This window comes from Accipiter gentilis, chromosome 21, assembly GCF_929443795.1.
Source record: "Accipiter gentilis chromosome 21, bAccGen1.1, whole genome shotgun sequence".
Taxonomy (NCBI): Eukaryota; Metazoa; Chordata; class Aves; order Accipitriformes; family Accipitridae; genus Astur; species Astur gentilis.
Genome location: NC_064900.1, coordinates 22,571,012 through 22,592,750, shown reverse-complemented (window position 1 = coordinate 22,592,750; position 21,739 = coordinate 22,571,012).

Below are 21,739 nucleotides of genomic sequence, written 5' to 3'. Positions count from 1 at the left end.
GATGAAATAAATGCATTTTCATACTGTTTCTCTTTGGGCTTCTTGGAATTAGAGCTGCTGCTCAGGTTGAGACTGATGACAGGTTTTCACTTATTGGAACGTGAACAGGAATAAGCCCTACATAAAGATTTCCTCCTCCAGTTCAGAAAATGGTGCCTGATTGCCTTTCCTGATGATACTGATTGAAGAACAAATGTTTATTTTTTTCTTCTTTAAGGTTGTTTTATGTATTTAACCCTGGTTGCTCGTGTAAATATGTCCTAAGCACGTTATCTGTTTCCTTTCTTTCCTATGCCCCTCCTCTCTTCTCTTGACTTGCTTGAATGTATTAATCAGTTTCATCTGAATGTCAATGGAATAAGATGTCCAAAATCTATGAAATGTAAATTTTATTGGAAGTCATCAGCTGGGTAAGATGGAAGATAGTTGTCCTGAGGAGGGGAAAGCAAGTTATAACTTTGCCCTTTTCATTGCAAGTGGCAGATCCAGTATGCTGGTCAGTACATGTGGAGCTCTGAACCAGCCATTGCACATGCTTTTACTTGTCTATACACAACAAAAAATTTACAGAACTGTGGACAGACGTGCTCAGGGACTGAGTTTTTTTAAAAAAAACATTTTATAGAAATGGCAATTACATTACCGTATGTTTTCTCAGGTGGTGTGTTAGCGTCATCATTTTATTTTAGCCTTCTTTGTTCCTTTCCTCTGACGGAGTCATTAGAAGATATACGGAAAATTTTTTTTGTCTGCTTATATGCATGCGTATGGAGGGGTAGTTTTTTTTCTTTTTACTTCTCCTCTTTTTTTAAACTGCTGTAATTTTGCTTGTTTTCATTCTGCAGGTTTTTGACCAGCTTTGCTCTCATCAACCCTATTTTCTCCTTTACCAATCTCCTTTCTTTAATCACCTTGCCTCCAAATACATGTTTCTTTTATCACTTTAAGAAAGCATAGCGACCTGAGAGTAAATTTCAAATATCTTGAATTAGAATCTTTCAGTGGGTGACATAGTTGTTCAGGCATAGAAATGTGTCAGATAGCCTGTTAAGTTTCCTTTTAATGTTGCTTTCCACAACTTATATTTTTATATATTTTTTAAAAAAAATTATTTTTTGTTTTATATTCTTGATTTTTTAATATTGATTTTGTGTCCTGCTGAGAAGAACTGAAGTAAAGAACTATGAATATGATTTTTTACTATAAACTTTTATTTTGCTTGAGGTATTCAATTGCAAGTTAATATCTGGGAAAAAGTAATGAAATTTTATTAGCTCTAAATTGGCAATATAAAGGGTAGATATACTGCTCTTTCCAGTAATGGAACTGAGTGCTTGTTTATTACCACAGCTATTATTGATGTTGTTGTCAAATGAGTGTTTTTCCTCTATTTTGGATTGTTTACCCATACAAGCTTAATTTTCAACAGCTTACTCTTTTTAAAGACAAGAAACGAATAAAGGTTTACCTTTTCTGCATTTGCTGGAGTTGACATTTTTCACTATGAACTATAACATTTGCCATTTACTTGCTTCCAAAATTAGGACAGCAGTCTGGTAATGCAGCTCTTGGAATAAAGAACTTGCATTAATACATGTTTTTAAGCAGTAGTCGTAATCTATATACAACTGACTACTAGCCTCCTGCATCCTTTGTCTATCACGTAAACATACTGGCAAAATGGTGGCTGCGCTAACAGTAGTGATACATTGAGTTGTGGGGCAGAGCATAAGCCATGAGCAAGAAAAATGTGCAGAATTAGGACTTACATACCTTCCTAGAGTTTTTCTGTTAAAATGCATGGAATAAATATGAGGTAAGGTGCTGCTGAAAAGGTAAAAGGAGGCATACAGACGAGTAACAGTGTAACATACTACCGCATAGTAGTGTTGTATAAGAATAATATTTTCACACATAAGGCCTGTTAATACATTTTTTACAATAAATGGTCAAGGAGTAAAATAGGCTAACTCTTAAAAGTCTGTGTTCAGTTGGTCTCAATTCCAACTGAACTGTCTGTCCTTTCTCACAAGATGAAGAATCAGCCTTTATTCCTACTGCCATAGAGCTCTGGATTTACTACAGCTGCAAGAGGTTCTGCATTGTGGCATCAAAATCCAGTTTTAGTTTCAGCCCTTGCGTCCCCCTGTGTACTGTAGGAGGGTAGGAGAGAAACACCGATTAAGAGCTTTAATAACCTAAGTAATGTGGTAGCTTTTAGATAAGCTCAGCTCTTAGGTTCCTGGCCTGCTATGGCTTCAGTGAGCTGGAGACAGTGATTGTGTCCATCAGGTAAGCATGGCCTGGGAGGAGAGGATTGGTACCTTTAACAATGGATGTGAGACTTGATTATTCACGATATGCTCTAGCTTTAGCAAGTGCTGTTCTGGTCCCACTGACTGACTACCAAGTACTGATCAAAGTGTATTAGGTATGCTCTTGGAAAGCGTCTTTCAATTTAATTTCGTTTGAAAGCAACCCACTCTACGTGCTCTGAGATGGCTATGAGATGGCAAACTAGGATGTGGGAAGTCAGGATTGTCCTGATTCAAAGTAAAAGGCTTATGGAGCCACAGCCAAAATGGTGTGGACAAAATGGGAAGATGACAATTGTTTAAGGAAGGGAAATGTGACACCTGTAGCAGTTAATATTTCTACCAAACCTCAGAATACCATATATCCACTTAGTTCCTGTTTGAGCGTTTGAATAATGGAGAGGCAGTGATTTTTATCATGTTTATCAACTGCATGCAATTTACACAATTAATTGCATAGTGTATTTAACCTTCTCATATTTATGTTTCTTATATTCTTCTCAGTATGAGTGTAATGAAAAGGGATACTAGTCCTACTAATACAATGTACAGAGAAACAAGGGATAAAGTACAAATGAAAATGAGAACATGTTAAGGTGTTAAGATTTTAAAGGAAATGAAAAAGTTGTCAGAAGAGGGCAGCCTTTTCATATAAACTATACATCAACAATACAGAAAACATGTTAAATTATTCCTTTCACTGTAATTGAGCATGCCAGTTTGGGGTTGACCATGTTAAGGAAAGTAGAACATGCAGAAAACTTTCTCACTACAAGAATGATCAAGCTTCTCTTCTTTCTTACCTTGAAAAGACGGAGCCCTGGCTTTGCAGTTAATAGGTTTTCCTTTTGTGGTCAGACAAATTAGTTAGAAATAATTTTAAGATGAGTCAATAAAGGGAAAGTGGTCATCCTTTATTTTTCTTTTGCAGTTAAAGGAAAGTAAACTTTGAATACGTTGAGCACTAAGGGCAAAATCCACTCGCTTAAATATTATTGCAGAGGTAAGCCAATATTTAGATTAAGAAAAAGACAAAGCACTAACAAATTAAATGAATGCTTCATTAATGTATTTTTAATCACCACTCAGTGTCAGTACTTATTCAAATACAATATTTATTCATTAAGACCAGTTCAAATAGTGAATTACATAAGCAATTGGCAGACTACACTGGTTTTATACAGAACTTGTTGCAGGAAGTAGACTCCAGCTACAGCTAGCCTGTAACTATGCCAGCGAATGTATCACTGCAGTGGTAGAAGAGAAACCGCAAAATTTGAATGAACATCATTTGGGAACTGACACAAGGGATTATGAAGATGTGTTTGTTTTAATTTCTGATTCCTGTGTGAAAGGACTACCCTTGTGGATGTGTCTTTGTGAATAATTTGGACTGGGTAGGTCAAGGCAATGGAGCTGGAACTCCCAAACTGTCTAGGTAAGGCTAAATGAAGATCATCTCCAGTGTAAGTATGCATAACTCATAAAAATTTTTAAAAAGATGACAGTTAAAAGATACCTATTGGAACTTTTCCGTATTTATACCATTCCACAAATCTCAAATTAAAATGTCCAGCATCTCAGCCATTGTTGCCAAGGGACTTCAAGACCAGGGGAATCTCATGGCTAGTAGGTTAAAGCAGGAGCACAGGGAGCTCTTATCTCATCTCCCTGTACCTAATCAATCTACTGTCTGCGGAAAGAGTAGAATGTGAAAGCTACAGGCAAAAGAGAAAGACTACAGTAAACTCTGTAGCTGTGCCTTAAAGCAGAAGGGTTCCTTGAGCATAAAGGGATTCACACCAGGAAAAAGTAACCCAAGTCGTTTCGGCCCCCTGTTCCAAAAGGTGTGTGCAGAATATATCCTTGTTGTATTCTAAGAATGGGAACGCCTCTTATTTTCTATTCAGGACAATGCAATTTGAACACATTCTTTATGTTCAGAAAGGAAAGGAAAAGCAGTGCAACTGGAGGATTAGGACTCCTGACTTTCCAGAGATTTAATATACTTATGTAACATTTGGATAGGAACTTTGCCCATTTTGAAGTGTTTGTAATTTTGGTTGCTATTTCCTTTTAGTTGATATGTGAAAGAATCCCGGCAAAATGCAAAGAAAACACAGCCACTTCTTTCAAAAATCTTTACTGAATTAGATTTAGTAACATTTTAACAAAGTGGTCTGAAACAAAGAGAATTAGGCTGCAGTGATTTTTTTTTTACAGAAGTGGTTTTAGTTTTGTCCTGTGTTCAAGAGGAGTCTATTCCACTTACCACAGTAATAATCTCTTTAAAATATATTTTAATTCGAACAAACTAGGAGTCCAACTGAACTGGCTTGAGACAAAAACTTTTATTCTACCTCAGAATCGTTCCTCTGTCAATTAGGAGGAAAGTTTCATGAATCAAAGCAGATTATTTTGGCCTTCTGAAAAGCGAGAGGGAGTGGCAACGGATTTCCAAGCATGAGTTTAAAAAAACACCTAGGTAGCAGAACTAAAGAAATGTATGCTATGAAAGCTGGGCTAGTTTGGTATTATCAGTGTTTTAAAAGGCAGGCAGGTATTGGCCAAGCCAATGTTGTGCTTTAACCCCAGCCAGCAACTAAGCACCACGCAGCCACTCACTCACTCCCCCCACCCAGTGGGATGGGGGAGAAAATAGGGAAAAGAAGTAAAACTCCTGGGTTGAGATAAGAACAGTTTAATAGAACAGAAAAGAAGACACTAATAATGATAATGATAACACTAATAAAATGACAACAGTAGTAATAAAAGGATTGGAATGTACAAATGATGCGCAGGGCAATTGCTCACCACCCGCCGACCGACACCCCGCTAGTCCCCGAGCGGTGATCCCCCCACTCCCCCCCAGTTCCTAAACTAGATGGCACATCCCATGGTATGGAATACACCGTTGGCCAGTTTGGGTCAGGTGCCCTGGTTGTGTCCTGTGCCAACTTCTTGTGCCCTGGCTGGGCATGAGAACCTAAACAATCCTTGACATTAGTCTAAACACTACTGAGCAACAACTGAAAACATCAGTGTGTTATCAACATTCCTCGCATACTGAACTCAAAACACAGCACTGTACCAGCTACTAGGAAGACAGTTAACTCTATCCCAGCTGAAACCAGGACAGTATCCACCCCTTATTCTATACCATTGTTGTCATGCTCAGTTCCCATACCTTTGGTTACATCCTGATCAATCATCATCACCTTTCCATCCCTTTGAGACATATGAACAATGAGAGATATATACACACACAGAGATATCATTCCTTTAGTTCATGGGTTATGTTCATAAAACGTTTGTTGAGCTCATTTAGTTTCCGACTCTGGGCTCCCTCTGTCATACCAGTCTGCCTGGACAGGAGGGATGGTGCAAAGTCCTCTCAGTCGGTAGAGCAGAATTGGGCTTCAGTGCGGTGTGACGAGCAAGTGACATTTGACGCAGCAGGAGGATGGTGTGCACCGTTGGATTGTTGCATGCTGGAGTCAGTTCTGGTTCCATCAGTACTGCGCTTTGCTCAGTTTTATCACAGTTCTTTCTTGCTTGATCTAAGTGATTCTTACTACAGTACTATGGATATAGCATATAACAATTATAGTAATGATAACATACAATGGCAGGGTTATATAGCAGCTAATATCATACAGTTTAATTCTGGCTATTTTCACCTAAAATCAAATCCCCTTGAGGCACACATCGGACTTCTCCATCTTTTCACATCACCCACCAAGTGCACCCAGGCCCTTGAGCAAAAGCAATCCCACGAATGAGTTTACCTTTGCCTGAGGCAGGAGTAACCCAGACTGTTTTCCCTGACATATTTTTCATGTGCACTACAGGGACTTTATCCCCTTCTACATCATGTAAAAATTCTGATTGGGCAGGGCCACTCCGATTGGCAGATCCTGTGGTGTTGACTAACCAGGTGGCTTTTGCTAGATGTGTATCCCGATGTTTGAAAGTTCCGCCCCCCATTGCTTTCAATGTAGTCTTTAACAGTCCATTGTATCGCTCAATTTTCCCAGAGGCTGGTGCATGATAGGGGCTATGATACACCCACTCAATGCCATGCTCTTTGGCCCAGGTGTCTATGAGTTTGCTTCGGAAATGAGTCCCGTTGTCTGACTCGATTCTTTCTGGGGTGCCATGTCGCCACAAGACCTGTTTCTCAAGGCCCAGGATAGTGTTCTGAGCAGTGGCATGTTTCCAGCCATCCAGTGGTTGCTTCCACCATTGTCAAGCACATAGCGCTTGCCTTGGCGAGTTTGTGATATAGTCAATCTGCCAGGCTTCCCCATATTTATATTTCAACCATCGCCTTCCATACCACAGGGGCTTAAACCGCTTGCCATGTTTCACATTATTGGATAAGAAAATGAATAGAATTCGGTGAAATGAGGCCAAGAGCTTCACCAAGTGTTCACCAGCCCACACAAAAAAGATTGTGTGTTGTTAGCGTTTGTTTTGAGTGGGGAGCCTCGGAACAGTTGAAGGGGCAGTGGATATGCAGATAAGCATTTTACTGAAAAAAGAAAAAACCCACAGGACATCGAGTGCGTCCCTGAGGACTGATAGACAATGCAGTGTGATGCAGACAAAGTGCAATCAGTCACAGAGAGAACTGGCAGATCCTTGTTGGTAACTCTTCTTGACTTCTGCTTTTACTGCAAATGCAATTACTAACCAATTTACCTCAGTGTATTTTGATTGCTATCAAAGACCTGCTATTTAAATTGCTCCAGCTAAACCACGTCACATGTATTGAATAGGTTAGGAGGTTTGTATATTTGAGGATATTGTAAATACCAGGTCAGTGATGACAAGAATGGAACCAGAAGATAAAGAAAAATGTAGGAAATCTTTCAGGAGAGACAGTCAAAATAGTGACAAAAACAAGCTCTGGAATGTGCTCAGGGAAAAGGAAGGATATTTTTCCCTTAAAAGACTCGGCTGGTCAAGCATATTTGGTGTGTTTTTTGCTTTGAATTGAATTTTTTTTTCTCCAACTATTCCCACGGTAGTGGATGATTCACAAGGCTTTGGTTATCTTATAAACGAGGCTGGAAATGTGTTGGTAGAAAGAGGATGAAGGGCATCAAAAGCCCTAATTCTCTGCGAGGTGCAGGGTAGCAAGTACCATTGATCAATTCGCCTTTCATTTTTAGCCAAGGAATGAAAAAAGGACTGGCCCCGTGAAAGCGGGCTGATGAGCACCCTCCCAAATGCTATCACGGTACGAATGATTTACCACTGAGAAATGATCCCAGATTTAATGAAGGTGTCGCCTAACTATACTTATATACCATGCATCATGTCCTTCTTCCCTTTTACCTTATTCTCTTCCTTCTTGTTGTTATGGCTGATGCCACTACTTTGCAGATCTCCAGGAGGGGAAATCATTAGTTTGCTGCTTCCTTCATTCGTAGTCACCCAAAAGCTGCAATGTCAGGTTGCAACACTGATGCTAGATGAACCGGTGAAAGTACTGTTCTGTAACACACATTTTCTCATTAATGGTTAAGGTTTTATTTCTTGTGACTGATGAAGTACTAAATACAACTAGCTGGGCACTTCTTCAGTACAATTTTACTACTGATTTAATTCCTGGTGAAATTAGATTTAAGTCCTCACGAGAATGAAGCCTTTATTTAACTGGCAAAGGAGACACGAACACTCTATGCAAAAAGAAAAGATGTTTCTACATCAGTAATTGTTTCTGGTTTGGTAATTAGGAACATGATATATTACTAAAAAGAAACGTGAAGGAAGTGGATTGATACTGCTTAGAAAAAAGTGCAATAACAATTTTGCATGCCTGTGAACAGGTGAGGCATAGAAAGAAAATTCTCAGTAAATCTCTGTATGCAAAAGGAAACCATATTTTTCTTGTTAATGTTAAAGTATTAGGGTTCAATCTTGGCAGTAAGGAGATCTAAACTGACTTTTCCTATAATTTCTTCTGTGAGGGAATTTCTCATGTAAAGCTTATATTAAAATTTCATCAGAGCTGGAAAATTTTATAACAAAAATGTATGTTGTCATCCTTCACCCCCCCTTGGCCAGTTTGGTAATGAATAGTTTTTCAGATATTCAGTTATGCATAGAGTATTTTGAATTCATAGAATTTTTCGGTGTTCAGATTGCTTTGGTTTTCCTACCTCAGTATTCATTTTGTTGTTCCCCTTGTGAGTGTTCTAGCTTAATTGGTGTTTATTATGTAGAACTCTCCTAATTATATGCTTGCATATTGCAAATTTTAAGGGTTGGAATGTCTACTATATGCCTATTGTGCAGGTCTTCATAGGTTTTTTTAATATGCTCTGACACCGCGCTCATTCCAGAGAACATCATTAAAAGTATCCTTAATGCCTTTTCACTTGTTAAGGGTGGCATTTGAAGTTCCTTTTTTTGTCATTCTTATTCCATGCTTTACTTGCCTAGCATTTTTGCAAAATAAAATGAAAATTGCGGAATGGCAAGAAGAGTAAGCAAGCCAAAAATTATCTACTTTGTAGTCTTATGTTGTGAAGTATGCCATTCTGACTGTTTGGAAGATTTATGGATGTGTGCTTACGCAGAAGCACGTAGGATGAATTTTTTTGTCTCTAGAAATCATCTTGTGCTCAATTCAGATCTTTGAGAAATTGAAATGAAAGAAGCTGAAACTGCTAAGTGATGGTCCAGCTATCCTTTCACTACATGGATGAATTGAATCAGGAAACAGACTATCTTGAAAAATAATAGCAACGGAAGCAGAAAAGAGCTTTTGCAGACTCACCTTAATTTCCAGATGTAGTTCATAGCATGCCCTCAAAAACAGTCATTCTAGAGCCGTTGAGCCCCTGGGGTTTGTGGTTCGAGTTACTGGTCCCAAAGCTAGCTAGTTTCAAGGTCATGCTACCACAGCTGTTGAATGCCCTTTAAGCCTTGTGGGAGCTGGAAAATCTCTGCTGTGGTTGGAGCAGTTTGCAGCCTTACTAGTCGGGTCAGGCTTCCTGCAGATCAGTCTCTTCAGCACTTAAGCTTTCTGGTCCAACTGTTTTTCTTAAATTGAGAAGCAGATCTGAAACATCCTGTCTCCACTTCTTTTTTTCCCTTCCTCATTGTGATTTTATTGCTTTCTAATTTCTGCCAACATCAACAGGAAAATGTAATGCTTCTTAAAAATTAGCTAAAAGATATCTCTGAAACATTTTTAACCCAGCGAGTTAGAAAACTCTATGTCATTGCAATGACTTCCAACTACTTGTATTGAATAACTCAGGAAAGATTAAATGAAGCAGGACTATGAACAACTGTCTGGTTTTATTCCAAGAAAGAAACATGGTTTATAAACACACCTTTAGTGCTTATTTTAGGTTTTCTTCAAAATCATTACAGCTGACGGTAAATAGTAGGAGTTTTGTGGTTCAATACAAAAATGTCTGGGTGTGCGCCTCTTGCAATGTTTTTATTACAGCAGGCACAGGAGGCATAGTTCCAAAGAATTTAATTAATCTTTTCTTTGGCGATGTCTATCCTGAATATTTTTTTTTTTTTGCCTGAAGATAACGTTCAGTCGTTCATGTTGGTTTTAGAAAGAATGAGTAACAGAGTATTTCAGTCATCATGACATGTCAGTAGCAGGTATTGCTACTCAGCTATCATGTAATAATAGGAAAAGAAAATAAAAAGAACAAACGCAGGAAGAAAACAAGATTTTTAATTTCGGTATACTATGATATTTTGGCATTTTTTTTCTGGACTGAAATAGAAAATTTACCAACAGCAAATTCCAACTGGTAAAACCAACTGCAGGAATTTATATTGAAGACAATATAATTATACATAAATATGTTTACTTTAAACACTTTTTCAGAAAGAAAACTGTCACAACACAGCTACATGTATAAGCAAACAAGAGCATTTACCAATGATCTCAGCATTTTCCAGTTCAATGTATTTTATTGTGGAGGTATCTATGATCAATTGGGTTATCTATTAAAGTAATCTGGTTATCTGCTCTCATGACATTTTTCCACACCTAGGGCATTGCAGCTAATAGCGATGATTGTAGATCTACTGCTCCCTGAATTTCACTGTTTCCAATTGGATTTCTTATTAGGTGGTTTACTTGTTAAATGAATAACCTCCATTCCTGTGTCCGTGCGTTCCATATGTGAAAGTTTTCAGTATCAAAGTACTGTACCTGTCAGCAACGTTCTATTCAAATGAGTAGGAATTTTGTCTGATTGCAAACCACGTGGAAGGATCTTATCTGAATGCCACATAACAGCTCTTCCTGTATTTCAGACTTGCCAGATTGAATTGCTTTGCAAGAGTTTTCTTTTTTAAGATAAAAATGAGCAAGTAACTTAAATTTTCAATTATCTGTAATACAACGGAGGAGTTTTAATTTCTGAAAGGGTAAGAAAGCAGAAAAAATTTTTTGCAAGTGGGCATACAAGAGCATCAGAAATATATAAAACAAGTTCCAAGAGACTGATAATTTTAATCAGTTTTTTTGAAGTTGAAGTGCTAAAATATTCAATGCTAGAAATGACTAGCTCTGATTACATCCACTTGTGTTAATAATTCATAAGTACAAGTTTAACTAAAGAAGTTCACATCAACGGTAAGGTGGTTCATTTCTTAAATTTATATGTTTTTTATCTCGTAGATATACAGACTTTTAAAAAATAAAATATTTTAACGTACAGACAAGGAGAATAGATAATGGAGTAGAGCTGGAGAAGAGTTCAGAATCTGGGAGTGCAGGAAAAATCTGGGTCTATCGAGATCACCATTCATTTGAAAATGCTGCAGCAAAAAGTTTCACTTGCGCACTCTGCTTTTATTAAATTCTTCTACACAGGAAAAAATTCTCCTGTGTTCTGGAATGAAGTAGTATGTGTTTGGAAGGAGGAAGAAATTCGGGCTCATTTACTGAAGGCCAGAAAAAAAATGCAGCATTTTGGGAACATATTCTGATTCTCCCTACCACTGTTGCCAAGTTTCCTTTCATATTGATGGGTAAAAGCAGTAGGGCCATGAAAAACATAAGTAACTGAGGGTTTGTAGTATTTTCTTCAGGCTGCTCCCCAGGAGAGTTTTGTGGCATATCCTGCAGAGCAAATCTCTGGTGAGTCTCTTCCTTCCTTGTGGTAACACCCGTTGGCAGCCAAAAAAGGTGTTTTAGAGGTGCTGAGACATCTGTTGTTTGCAAGAGCTGTCGTATTATGGTATCAAGATGGCTGCAGGGAAAAGAGACAAGGACATTAAAGGTGTTTGCTTATGAGCGTGTACTATGTAATGCGTATAGCTAAATTTCATAGGCTGTAAGCTGTTTGCCTCCTTTTGTGAATTAATGTACCTGCTCACTGATTTGATGGAGTCTAATCTTAGGCCAGGTGTCCCTTCAGGTGGAAATGTGGTGTATTTTCTGTCTCGCTTGCAATGGGACTATTTGTAGCATCGGTGTCTACATGCTGTCTCCCATTATCTTCATGTGGTCCGTCATGCACTACTGTAGAAGCAACGTGTATTTGGTAAGAGCATGAAGTCATCCTGTTTGTATCCTACTTGCATATAATAGTTTTCCTGTCAAAGGTAAATTTATTTCATCAAGCTAATAATATACCCAGAAATATCAGGTGCAGTTACCAACAAAACAAAAATTTATGTTGCATATGACTGAGTGGCATGCTTCTATTGTCAGCCCATGTTAAAGCATAGGCTTCCATTAACCTATATAGGCCTACAGCAAGGCTTTGTTAGTCACTTATCTGGTTTAAGCAGTACTTATACGCAGAGTGGTAGCCTGTTTGCCAGCACTGGGAAAAAAATCTTTAGCCTCCCTAGTCCTGTGTCAAACAGTTGCTCTAGCTAGCTGAATGAGACTAGAACAAAAACCTTGTTCAGGAGGTATCCTATTGCTCTATATGATTGCTGTGGTTTTTTGCATTGGGAGCCACATCAGATGCCAAAATTTCCCGAAAAGGTTTTTCTGCACTAGGCTAGGACGATAAGGAACAGAAGCTCCTCAAAGCACTTCAGGAGTTAATTAGTAATTCAATTAGTACTACATTATCTCCTAAGTCTTTTTAATGACCAAGGGGAGATCTCGGTATTGGGCGCCCAAGGAAAAAAGGCAAGGGCAACGTACTTTGTTTTTTTGGGGGGTTGTTCTTTGGCTTTTTTTGATATAATATTATCAATGTTTCTCTGTAGGGCTATCCATAACCAGGGGAGAAAAAAATGGGATGTGGCCAAGCCTCGTTGCCGTCACCGGCCCGTCCGGTCTCGTTGGGGGCGAAGGGAGGTGGCTAGCTGGGGAGGGAGGGCACCTCTGCCTGTGTTGCCTGGCACAGTTTTATCCACCGTGTGTTATACTTGTCCCCTGAGTTGTAACTTCACAGGCTCCTTGCAAATAGTGGTCCCAAGGGTTTGACAATTGCAGGAGGATATATTCAGCCTGCTTCCTCGGTAGCAAAGCCTTGATATTTATTTTTTAATATATTCCCGTGTACGGGAGATATGGCAGCTAGCAGGTGATGAACAGCTCCCTCGGCCCCGCGCACCAATAGCTTGGAGGAGAAATGTGTAGTTCCTGCCACAAAGCATCAGTGTGGGATTGCCGGGAACAGCACATAGCAAGGTGCGAACAGCCTGGCTCAGAGCTCTGGCAGAGACTTTGCAGCCGAAAGTGAGCCCACCACACCTATTTGCCGTGATAGCACGTCATGACTCTTTCACTTTCCAAATCCTGTCGTGAAGAAATATTCTCTACGCGGGGTATGAACTGGAAGCAAGAATGTTTCTGCGCCTCCATGCAATTACAGAGCTGGTTCTGTAAAAAATGGTAGCAAAAATAATGTCTCATGCATGCAAGATTTGATGGGTGCTCTGACGACCTCTCGCACAAATTCTTTGTGATAGCCCGTTGTCCATCAGGACACATATGATACTCTGTACTGCAATGGCACCGCAGCTCACTGTTTAATAATTAAATAAATAGATCAGGGATCCAAATATGCTGAAATGCTTCTCCAAACAATATGCAGTCAGTTTAAATATGGAAATATCCTGACTTAAATGATAGAATTGCAAGACTTTCCTACAGCCACATAGAACACAACTAAGCTGGAGAGAGACTTTGAAGTAAAAATTGTACATATCCCTACCAAACCGTGGAAGTAAAAGACGGGAAACATCAATTCACACTGCTGATAAGAAAAAGGCTCCACTTTGTCACAAGAAGAAAGGTTTTAAATTTTCAATTTTCATCTACAGGATAAGGTGTTAATGAATTTTATATTTTATCCAGATGGGTATGTAAATGTCGTCTGAGCCTTGTTACAGAGCATCTACTCTGCAACTACTGAAAAGAGCGGAGACTGTATTCAGTTGAGGGGGAAGATATCTCATATACTTTGTTGTGGTTTTTTTTTTACTTTTTTTTCATGGATTCTTACATGGGAGCCTTGTCCAACTCCGTTACTGAAAACAGTGGAAATACTTTTTTTTAAAAGAAGTTTCAGATCAGGCCAGTGTTGGAATAGGCAGAAAAAAAAAAAAATAAATCTGTTATTTTAGTCACAGTACGCAATGTCCAACACTTACCGTATTCAAGAAATTAAAAGGCATTTCTTGGGGAACAGGTGGAGGGCTGCATATAAATGACATTGATCCTGTGAGCCACCAATGGCAGACACTGTGTGTTCCTCTAGTTTCTCTGTAGAAGCAAAGTAAGAGCTGTAGAGCAAGAGCTAATTTCCTAACAACAAAACCCAAAATGTTGACCTATGATGTACAAAAGACTTTGTTGTAAGATCTGACTTCTGTGTAAGTTGAAATACTGCCTTACATCAAGAATAGCTTTGCAATTTGCATTTAACTAATAGGAATATTAAACTATCCACTTAGAGGATCCACTTAAGTTTAAGTGGAATATCCTATATTTCAGTTTGTGCTCCCTATTATCTCTTGTCATGTTGCTAGATACCCCTGAGAACACGCTGGTTGTCTTCTTTACATCCGTAATGCCCATGTAATTATGACAGAGTTTAAAGTATTTGTAGCTTCAGTTCTGGATTTATTCCATTTTTATTCCATTTCCTTCTTCAACTCTGTGTCTCAGCTTGTGACTTTTGTTTTGGTGTATGAAGTTGTATTATAGATACAGGATTTATGCAACTTGAAGTTGAAGCCTTTGTTGAATTATGAGAAGCAATCAGCTTTACAGCACTATTCCGTACAGCTAAGTCCTACACACTATTTCATAGCTGAAGCATGAACACTTTAAGTCATGGTGGCTGTGTATATCTGGCTCTTCATAGTAAGGCAACGCCTAAACCATTTTAAAAAAATTTGCTCTGGAAATTCTCGTCAGACATGAATTCTTTCTCCAATTAGCAGGAGTTTTTCAACTACAGCCCATTTTCTAAGTGCAGAAATGAGTCCAGCCTAGATCTATCTCATCTATGGAATTACTCACTGGGATGAATTTCATGCTTACAGCAGTGTAAATGTAAAGTACATTCATGGAAGGTAACTGGGTAACTGCAGATTTACGCAGCCGTTACTGAGAAGTCATTTGCTGAAAGTGTTTGCTTTTTCACTCCCTCATGCCTCAGTTTCTGTACCAATAGAATATGTAGTAGTTATTATTTGGCCATAGAAGCATTCCAAAAATTAAATTGTAAAAAGGTAACACGTGACCAAATCAGGCATAAATATTTATTTTAAGTGCATCCTTCTTATAGGTAGTAGAAAACCTGGTGTCCAACAATGTAGGTTATGGTGTGTGGTGGGTTGACCCTGGCTAGATGCCAGATGCCCACACTTCCTCTCCTCAGCTGCACAGGGGAGAGAGAAATATAACGAAAGACTTGTCGGTCGACAATTTCCATTGCATGCAAAACAGACTCAGCTTGGGGAAAATTAATGCAATTTATTGTCAATCACGTCAGAGTAGGTTAATGACAAATAAAACACCGTCTCCCCTCACCTGTCCCTTCTCCCTAGGCACAACTCCACTCGCAAATTCTCTACCCCCTCCCCTCCCAGTGCCGGAGAGGGACAGGGAATGGGTTTTGGGTCAATTCATCACGTTGTCTCTGCTGCCCCGTCCTCCTCAGGGGTAGAACTCCTCACTCTTCCCCTGCTCCAGCGTGTGGTCCCTCCTACGGGAGACAGTCCTTCATGAACTTCTCCGACATGAGTCCTTCCCATGGGCTGCAGTCCTTCACAGACAGCTCCAGCATGGGTCCCCACGGTGGGGTCACAAGTCCTGCCAGAAAACGTGCTCCAGCGTGGGCTCCTTTCTCCAGAGATCTGCAGGTCCTGCCAGCAGCCTGCTCCAGTGTGGGCTTCCCCACAGGGTCACAGCCTCGTTCGGGAACCCAGCTGCTCTGGTGTGGGGTCCCCCACAGGCTGCAGGTGGAGATCTGCTCCACCGTGGACCTCCATGGGCTGCAGAGGGTCAGCTTGCCTCACCAGGGTCTTCCCCACGGGCTGCAGGGGAATCTCTGCTCCGGCGCCTGGAGCATCTCCTCCCCCTCCTTCTGCACTGACCTTGGCGTCTGCAGGGTTGGTTCTCTCACATGTTCTCACTCCTCTCCATGACTCCAGTTGCCCAGGTTTTTTTCCCCCTTCTTAAATATGTTATCCCAGAGGCGTTATTACCACCATCGCTTCTGGGCTCGGCCTTGGCCAGCGGCGGGTCCATCTTGGAGTTGGCTGGCATTTGTTCTGTTGGACATAGGGGAAACTTCTAGCAGCTTTTCACAGAAGCCGCCCATGTAGCCCCCAGCTACAAAAACCTTGTGTCAGGCTGCTTCTCTGTCCAACCACTCCTTTGAAATTTAACTCTTCTTTTAACCAAGATACTAGGGTCTTAGAGACAGTAGTTTCTGCATTTGTGACAGTAGGTGTTGCAGAACAGAGAGATACTATCAGCTCACCCTGAGGGAAAAAAGGCTGTGGGGTGAACTTAATCCTTACTAAATAGAAGAGAAGCGATGATGTTACTGATGCCCCATTCACCGGAAGACTTTTAGAATTCAGATGTAGTTACTGCAAACCAGAGAGCTCAAGTATGAACCATCATTATGCAACACTTCATGATCTTTGTTCTTCCTGTAAATCAGCAGAATGGTAAATAGTAGCTTCTCTGTGTTAATGTTATCTTCTTTGTGTAGCTGTGGGGAAAGAGCATAGCACAGAGGTTGTAGACCTGTTCTATTAATATGCACGAAAAGTCGGTTTCCTTGCTGGCAGCAGCACCAAATTTGGGGGCTGTTGCAGGATGGCGTAGTTGGGGAATATTACTGAGAAACTTCGGCCTTCTTTTGCACGCCCGTGTTCATGGCAGTGGCCGTTAACAACAAGAGTCCATTTGGAAGAAAGGGCCAATAGAAGAATATTTGTCAGGCCCACTTGAAATGAGTTAGATATCAACTTTGTCATAACCATTTCAGGAGTGGCCTTGTATGACAGTTATCCACACTGGTAACGCTATACTTTTTCTGTGACACCTGCTATCTCTATTACAGCAAATACAAGGGATCCAACCCTTGGCATTAACTCAGCAGACTGATAGCGTACTTCAGTTTATTGCAATCTTACTGGTCTGCAATGTATATCTACCCTTGTGGCTACCTTCTCTTCTTTGGAAAAACACTGTCAATCTAGCAATTTATTGCCTGACACACTTCCAATATTGAATTTTTATAGATACAGTTGGTAATAAGCAATGACCTTTTAGCAGATATTGTGCCAATAAGTAGTTGCAGACTATCTTGGCTGAAATATCTCCAGTGATCCTATTCTTTCTCCAAATATCAGAATAATCCTCCAGGAATTCAAAGAAAACTTCACAGGCTAGTACCCTCTGTGTCTAGAAAGAAGGTTTGGGGTTTTTTTGCAAACAGAGCAAATGCGTAGACTAAATTGTATAATTTTGTATTATGAGAGCCTATGTTCTGGCTGCACCGAGATTTTTAAAGTGAAGTCTTCCTTACCCCACCACCTTGCAGTGGGTTTGTCCAGCTATACTGAGCAAAGCAACAGGTTTGCCTGGCTGAGTACCTCCCCTGAGGTCCCAGGTGAGTTAATATAACTAAAGCTTAAGTCTGCTCTGCTATGGTTAGATTGTTACAAATAACCAAATTAACTAGATTAAAGTTACACATGGTGCCGTTACTGCTTGGATTGTGTATTGGGTGGACACTGGAAGAAGTATTAAGCATGGGTGTCTGTACAAGAAATACCAATTTCTTTAAGTGGAATTAATTTTGTAAATTTAGCACTGGATATTGGTTTCCTCAGGGAAACAATTCCATTAGTTTACAAACTGTTTATGAAAAAGGTGACAGTAGGATCAGCTTATATCATAAGCTGCCAGCTGCAAAAAAAGCTAAGCTTCATTAAAAGCTCGGTGTCCTGTGTAGCACATTTCACTGATTTGAATGGTGTACTGTGAGACAACTTAAGACAGGAGGGAATTGGTTGCCATATGCTGTCCTTCAATCGTGTCTCTAAGCAAAGACCTTGACTTGAGCCTGGGGAACAGGTTGCTGGGCAGGCAAGAAAGGATAAAGGAAAAGAGAAAATACATAGAATAACATAGCAGGTGGTTTGGTTCAACCCCAGCCAGCAGCTAGGCACCCACACTGCTTCTCACTCATTCTCCCCTTCCCTGTGATGGCATAGGGCAGAGAATGGGAGGAGAAAAAAGTGAGAAAATATCAGTGGTCAACATAAAGACAAGTTTAGTAGGTGAAGGAAAGGGTGGGCAGGATGGAGGGGACAAACTAACAAAAACTGATGAAAAAGCAATAATGAACCTCCTCCTGCTAGCAGACTGATGACTGGACAATCTCTGAGCAATGGCCACCTTGAAAGCCAACTCTCCCTGCCCCCTCCTCCTTGCCCCCTTTGGCCAATTTGGGTCAGCTCTCCCAAGTGCGTCCGCCTTCCCTACTTCTTGCCTATCTCCAGCTTACCCACCATGAGAAACCAAAAGTCTCAACTCTGTAGAAGCTGTGCTCAGCAATAGCCAAAATATTTGTGAGTTACCAACACTGGTTTAGTCACAAATACAAAACACAGCAGCATAGAGGCTGCTGTGCAGAAAGTTAACGCCATCTCAGCCAGACCTAATGCAGTGAGAAAACATGGTCAGAGTAAAAGACAAGATGGTTATTTATGGTCATTTTTTTTATGTTCAGTGATATTTGTCCTTAACTAAGTCCTGTATTAAAAAAAGTATAATTTCACTGCCCAGTTCTAACTCAAAAGTATGAAGTAGCCAGAATTTTAACTGTCAAATGATCAAGTGACGATGACTTATTGAAAAAGCTTCTGCAAGATGCTTTTGGAACGAGTTTCAATACTTCTCTGAATATTTTTTAGGTTTTAGTTGCGGTGATCGTTCTTCAAGTTCAATATAAAGTAAAACATTAGCTACAGATGCAAACTGTTAAGAAGTATGGCTTATCCTGTATATGAAGACAAAGATTTTCTTCTATAAAGGAAACAGATGGATTTGTAACACTATGCAAATCCTTAAAAAGATGCCTTAGATCCTTTTCACATAGGATATGTAGGTTAACTATTTAGCACTATGCAACAAAGTCTTCAGTGGGAAAGATGGTGAATGTTTTTTTTTTTTTACTGTTTAGTTACAAAATGTGTTTATAGTTCTACATCTACTTATGACAGTTTAGCACAAAAGACTGTGTGATAATGGCTTGTCCAAAAGCTTTTGGTTTTTTTTAAACAGAAATTTATTCAAAGGGAATTATAAGCAGGCAGTTTCAGTTGGCAGACACTATTTATCTGCCCCACTAGTTGAAATAAAATGAACAAAGTTTGATACACTGCACAAAGAGAATCAAAAAGGAAGTGCAAAATAGTAAATGGAAGTAACAAAATGTACTGAACTCAGCAAAAATGCATTGAAATGAATCATATTACCAATAAAGTGACAATGGAGGGTTTCAAAACCAGCGGTAATATATTTGTAGCCAATGGGATACTAATTTTTCATTGGAGACATAATCATGCATTTCAGGACATCAAAATAAATCCAAATGAGACTATCTTTTCTAACCATAAACAATTCTGAACAAGGGTGTGTGTATCTAAATGTATTCCAAACGCTAAGCCTTTGAAGTTATTTTTAATGAAGTTGAATCTTAGTGTAGAGTTGAAGTTGCTTTATTTCTTTAGTGATGAACTAGCAATGAAGGTTAAGGATTCTATCAGGTTACATCTGGTATACATGGCAGCCCCACTGACTGAGTAGATTTCTCTTTAATTACAGTTAAGAATAAGAACAATTAGCAGGATCAATTCCGTCTACCTTTTTGCTTACATAGCTACAGACTTCGGCCTTTTTGTGTGAATATGATTCTTACTATGATTGACAACAGGAGGATGTCCTTCATTCTCTCCATTTTTATTCAGATCAATTGCTCTTTGTTAAGTGGCAGATTAGCTACCAGGAATTCCATGTTCCATGTTAGTTTCTGCTAGTATTGGGGTTTTTGTTTGTTTGTTTCGTTGGTTTTTTCTTTAACTTTGCTGTAACTCAGCAACTCTGGATTTCACGTTCCCGCTTAAAAACAGTTAAATGTTAGGACCATTTTAAGGTTGAAATCCTTAACATTCATAATGCATTGTGGTACATCGATAAAGTCATGGAAGTTATTTTACGTTGGTATAATAATGAAAGTAATGGCATCATAGAAATAAAAGCCTAATTATTAGTTGGATTCAGACTCAGATTAATTGGCATATCACTTAGGCTTGTTGAGTCGAAAAATCTAACCTGAATACTTTTCCTATATTTGATCATATCAACTCTTTAGAGCGCAGTTTCTGGATTTGACATGTAGCTTCCTCATTGTTTTGCAAAATATAAGAGAATTAAGACGAGGTGTGGATGGTGGGATAGTTCCTGGGTGTTTGGAAAGGGCTCAGGCAGTTTATATTTGATCCTCATATTTATAAAACTGAAATATCACAGTCAGAGGAACTGAAAAAATTCACACAAAGCACGATAACTGTCTCTGAAAGGCTACCATGTCAGGCAAGTACTTCTGGAAAGCAGTTTGTTCCACACTAAAAGTTTCTAAATACATCATCAGTACTAAATGGGGACTCCCCATTTAGTTTAGATTTGTGGCTGTGCAGCTCATATGTCTGACAGTGAGCTAGTTAAAAGCACCCTGACTTTCTTTTTAACATAAGGGCAAGGGTCAAGACAGTATAGCACAGAAATCAAAGTCCTTAAAGTGATATTTACATAAGTTTTAAGGTCCTTTGATGCACAGCAGAAGGAAACTTTCAGAAAAAGTTTCTCTACTTAACATGAGATCACAAGAATATATAAAAGAGGAGTTTAAGAAAAACCCAAACAAAAATACTACCATCTCATTAAATCCCATTAGATGAATCTATTCTCTGGAACTTGTATTTATTGAAAAGTTTATTACCAAAGCGCGGAATCATCTCTTTCATACTAGCTGTAAGTCCTCTAAAACAGATGCAGTCAGGAATGAAATGATAGGAAATAAATAAAATAGTGATCACTTGTTCTTAGGGATCTTTCTCAGAGCTATGGGCATGGAAGGTACATTATCTGGTCAAATCTAAGGAGAACTAATGAACTGTTGTCTTCCATATTCTAAGCTCCCTAATCAGTATATTCACACTTGGTAGTAGAAATTCCCTTTGGAATTTGGAGAAGTTTTATTCATAAAACATTCTGGGAAGTTGTATGAAAAATAACAATGTTGGATCATGATTTCCAAATCAGAAAGTGTGATTCGGTAGCTTTCTGTCCAGTTCGGTTTCAATGATGCACTTCTATTTGTAAAAAGGTAGTTAACAAATATGAAAATCATAGAATTTATTGCTTTCGTGCTTTGATTCAGAAGGAGGCATGCTTTTAAGTTATGAGCAGTTTGTTCTCTTCATACAGAGCAAACAAAAAAATTATTGTTGGGGGGTTTTTTTGGCAATCTATGGAACATACAAACATTATTCTTTCTTGTTCTTGAAAGGAAGTAGCTAACATATAGGTACATGATTTGTCCTGCACCAAAGGAAGAACGTAAACTTCCCCAGCCTAAAACAAACAAACCTTCATCTCCTAGAAGTGTTTTCACATATCTGCAGGTGTAAGCATTGCATCTAATAACAGTCTGAAATAATAATAAAAAGTATATTTCAACTCTCCTTAGTGAGTCTTCTATTTGTCTTTACGTTCTTGTGTGTGTCGACCTGGTCCTAGCAACGTTGCTGAGGTTTCAAAGAAATCCCTCTGAAAACAAAAAGGAGAAAAAACCCCTTTTGTTATTGTTTGTAATAAACATTATGTGCCAGAATCCCTATCACTAATTTTTGGGTAATTTATTTTTTCC